This window comes from Solanum pennellii, chromosome 12 (assembly GCF_001406875.1).
Source record: "Solanum pennellii chromosome 12, SPENNV200".
Classification (NCBI taxonomy): domain Eukaryota; kingdom Viridiplantae; phylum Streptophyta; class Magnoliopsida; order Solanales; family Solanaceae; genus Solanum; species Solanum pennellii.
This window is the reverse complement of record NC_028648.1, coordinates 34,321,521-34,326,658: the sequence shown is the minus strand read 5'-3', so window position 1 is coordinate 34,326,658 and position 5,138 is coordinate 34,321,521. Positions and strand designations below refer to the sequence as shown.

General features: G+C 29.7%; 1 long non-coding RNA gene across 1 annotated transcript; it reads right to left on the bottom strand.

The window, feature by feature from the left end:
* Window positions 1-405: 405 nt before the first annotated feature.
* Window positions 406-2,817, bottom strand: LOC114075402. The gene is made up of 2 exons (XR_003575855.1): window positions 2,775-2,817; window positions 406-713 (listed from the first exon to the last, which is right to left on the bottom strand). It is a non-coding gene; the product is annotated as an uncharacterized LOC114075402 (long non-coding RNA).
* Window positions 2,818-5,138: the final 2,321 nt, after the last annotated feature.

Genomic DNA, 5,138 nt, shown 5'->3' with positions numbered 1-5,138 from the left:
ACGCACCTCACCAACCCAGGATAAGAAAAAAGAATGTGCTTGTAGACAGGATAGTCATTGATTATCTGTAGGGGTTTGGCATCAGATTTCCTAACCTACCTAAGATACAAAGATTAAGCAACTCACAACAATGAAACTCAACTTAAACTCCACAAAATCATACAGCTAATAGAAATACTTGAGGAGATAAAACCTTCAAGAATTATTCAGCCAAAAGTATATAGGTTCATCAAAGTTTTAGCTCATTCAACGGCCCTTCTTAAAGTACTCCAGTTGAATCCTTTTTAGTATTGAGAATAAGCTAAGAAGGAAGACAAAAGATTTAAGGCAACAAAGTTACTGATCTCAATAGAAAATTAGTGATTGAAAATGACAAGCTCAACTAATAAAAACTACCAAGCTGAATATCTAACACGAGATTTGCCTTATAAATGAAATGATCACCAGTAGTTGTATGAAGGATTCACTGCAAGAAAGTACATTAACTCAACTAAATAGTTAAATCAATGTATACAGTTAAATCAAGAATAATGTAAAGCCTCACAATCAATAGTTCAAGTGACTGGATCAGGGAAGATAAGCTTGTTTCCGTTCTCTTTCCCTTACTCTCTCCCTTAATTTTCCTCTTACTCATGTCATTACTCTTACACTGAAAAGCAGGTTCACATAATTCAAATGCATCCTTCACAATCTCATTCATGATGTCTTAACGGCTGAAAAGAAGAAGACATTTAAAAATTAAGAATCTAAGGCATTATTTTTTAGAAGACTATATCATAACTTTCCTGTTTCTTGAAAACAATCAAGAAATGAAAGAAGAAGAAACGACTAAAATGTTATTCCACGCACCTTTCAGTCAATATAGGGCTATGATGCTGCTCACTCAACTCATTGGACAATTTAAGGGCACGATAAATGGTAATTTTCTTTTAGATATGTCTTATGCTTATTGGTTAAACTTTTTCTCGAAATCGATACCTATATTGTGCATTGAAACCTTCTACAACTATTTGTATGTGGTGATAAGTTTTCCTTTTCCCTTTGTTTTATTTGTACGTAGTAGTAAGTGAAAAGGACTCAGAAGAAAATTCCTCAAAAGTAGGAGAAACTGAACCAAGCTTTCTGGCGCAGCCATAGTAGAGTTATCAAGTTGATCACTTGATCTATTTAGCACAAAGATACAAATAGTATTACTAACTTAGACACCCAACCTGAATATTCCTATCCAAATAACTCTTAATTCCTGATAATTATACTTGTTTAAGAACATACAATTTAGTAATTGTAAAATGAATTTAGTATTTTCTGCAATTTGTATCGATCAAATATCATATCTAATAGTTCACCTTAAATGTATGAAATTAGTGCATATCCAATATGAATATATGGAAGCTTAGACAAACAAAACAACAGACTTATTAGGTTTAAATACTCAAATGGAAATATTAGTGTCATGCGGAAAATCATAATGACACTATTAACATATTGCAGTTTCTATGAGCTCATAATGAGTATAGTTGCTTATCGAATAGTTGATAGAAGTTCTCTAATCAGGATGCTAGACTTGTTTTAAAAGTTGGGAGAAAATAACAGTGGCAATGTGCAAATTACATTTTCATAAATTTTTATCAAGTCATAAGCAACTATTAACATATTGCAGTTTCTATGAGCTCATAATGAGTATAGTTGCTTATAGCATAGTTGATAGAAGTTCTCTAATCAGGATGCTAGACTTGTTTTAAAAGTTGGGAGAAAATAACAGTGGCAATGTGCAAATTACATTTTCATAAATTTTTATCAAGTCATAAGCACAATTTTCCATACTGCCTATAATATCAATATTTAAACTCGTTTTTCTGCTTTGCTCTTTAGATAATCGATAAAATTCAGATTGTAAGTAATAATGTGAAATAATTGAAATATGTGTAAAGCAAATCCGATAAGTAGCAATATTTTATTTATAAAAGAAAATGAGAAGTGGGGACAGGAGTGATGGATGATGTATGTGTATACATACTGATGGACCCCTACCAAGTTTGGAAGAATGGTTTGTAGCCATGGCCACGAGCAATTCTTACTTATCTAGGTAATAGAGTTCCTCAAAAGGTTTTTTTATGCTGAAAATATTTGTCATCTTAATGCAGTCATAACCAGTTACTTTCAACATTCCATTTATATGAACTGATCATACTTTTTCAGAAATCTTATTTAATGCAATTTCATCTCTAATGTTACTTACTATTTACTATACTATAATCTATACCTACACACACACACACATATATATACATATACATATATGTTAGACACTAAAACAGAATGGACACGCATGAAAAGTATGTATTAGATTGTGATAATACTATCACTACTTCTAGTACGAACAATACATCAATGATTTGCGAAATTTCAGCCCATCCAAAAATCAAGAAATGCCTAATCCACATTGCGAAAGTAAGAAGTTTGATTGGAAAAATTATATTAAACATCCAATTCATTTAAGTGATATAACTATGGCTATAAGATCATGTTTCCATTTATACCAGCTACTAATAGTTTCTTACTTTGTCTAGAAACATTTTTGTTAATTTTCTAGTTATTTTCCTCTTCATTAGTAGCAAAACAATAACTTTGTATCCTTAAACTCCTCAGACACCACCAAATCTTCTGTCAATCAAAATGGAGTAGAACAGAGTGACTGGACAGGCACTAACGAAGGAGATAAAATGAGGAATGAGAGAAAAAGAAATCATAATAACGGATAGGAAAGAACATACCTGTAGCGAAGCCTTAATTGTAATAACTACAAATTCTTAACTTTACCCTGCACCGTGATATAGTTGTAGAATGAATTTAGTATTTTTTGTAATTTGCATTCATTAAACAACAGCTGTTAGGAATTCTGATAAACAAAAGTTTACCAGAAAAGAAATATGGAAAATGAGGCGGAAATATTAACGGTAGAAAGAGAGGTGAGAAAAGAAACAACATAACAACAAAGTAATCGTACAAAACAAATTGAAGTGGAAAACAATAAAATAGGAAAAAAGAAATAGAGAAGAGAAAATCCTCTTTGACAACGTGATACACAGAAACTCTTCAATTTGTATGCCGAGAATCCGAGAAAGGAAAAAAAACAAAATAAACAAAAGGGTTACATGAATAAGCGTAGGAGCAATTTGGGTTGACTCATCTTGAGTAAAACTACCTCATCCTGGGTTGAAACGGTAAATAGAATCGCATTACGGAGATTCCATATGTAATGATAAGTGGTAGAATTCTTTGAATTCAGCCATGTGAGATGAGAGATGAGCTTCAGAACCAAAAAAGACTCCAAAACACAAGAAAAATCGAACATCACAAAAACCCAGAAAATTAATTCAGATGGGGAAAACCCATATATGAACAGAGGAAGTTGAAAAGAATTTTGATAAAGAAAATCAAACTATACATGTAACAAAAGACAACCAAAATCTATTGCATGTGAAAATATATGATTTTTTCATATATGAACAAAGGCTCAAACAAACACAAAACTAATCAAATATACAAACTTTGAAAGGGAAACAAAAAACCCATTTAGGCACAGAAATGAAATTTATAAACTACACATATCCACCATTTCTATATTAAAAATGAAATCCAATTTCATTCTTGTTTTCACACCATAAAAGCAGAGAGCTTTAAAAAAAATTAAAAAAATAGTTCTTCCATTGGCAATAGAGTCCAATTGATGCAGAAAACCTTTATTCCTTCTAATCCATCTCTTATAAACCTCCATACCACACATACCCAAATCAAATTTCATATATTCACACACCTAAATCAAACTTAATCACCCAACCAAAAGGATAATCCAATATCAATAAGAATCTCAAATGGGAAAATAAGGGAACATTCGCACAGCCAAATGAAATTTGGAACTTCAACTTTGATGAAAGAAAGATGACTGAAAAAGCTCAATTAAAACATGCTTAATCTTACCTGGTAAATGTTGTGAACTTTGATGTGAAAATAGTGATATCAGTAGAGGGAGAATAGAAGGAAGACATAGAGGAACACATGCATACATTCAGATCACCATTGAAAGACACGTTGCAATAGGAAACTGAAAAGGCAAAAATTGATTAAGCAACAAGATGACACCTAGCCATTAGAGAAAATTGAAAAGACAAAAATACCCTTAAACAATGAAGCAAGCATGTTGAACTACCCTTTTCTACTATAGTAGAAATATATATATATATATATATATATATATATATAACTTTGTCGAATAATATAGATTAAAAGAGCAATATTGTAATCATAAAATTGTAACTTATATTAGTATTAAATGTCTTAATTGTAATTTAGTAATATTTTAAGAAGGAATAGAAAAAGATATTGAGAAAAGATTAATGATGTTAAATGGTGATTAGAGAAAAGTTTTATGAATTTGATAAGTTGGACAGATAATGTTTCTTTTTTCTTTTTCTTTTTGATTTGTAAGAGAAGAAAGTGTTTTTTTTAAAGAAAAAAATAGATAAATATATAAACCGTAATTAAATTTTCATTTTCCTTAAATGGTGATTCTCTTTATATTTTCATAATATTTAATCGTTATGTTAATAATACAATTGGCAAATGAATTAGCGGAATATTATAGAGAATCGCCAAAAGGTTTAAGTTAGAATAATAGTAAAATATTTTTCTGAAACGAATCTTCTTTCCATTTCCAATTATAACAATTAATGCAATGAATTAGTTGAATATTATAGAGAATGCCCAAAGTTTTGGATTAAAATATACGGAAAAAAAATCTGAAACAGATCTTCTTCTCATTTCTAACTATACCAATTAATGCTTAAAATATTGATTGTGATTATAGAACATTAATTTTTTTTTCTTTCCTTAAATATAGTAAAACTGTAATTAAACCTTTTATTGTCCATAAATAATGATTTTATTTCCATTCTTGCTATGCTATTAATACTTAATATATCGAAGGTAATATGATAAATCATATTATATTTAGTGTGAAAAAAGTATTTCAAAATTATAAAAAAATTAAAAATAGATGAGTAGATTTCCTGATCATAGAGTCATGCCACATGACTGAAGATCCTCATATATATATATATATATATATATATATATAT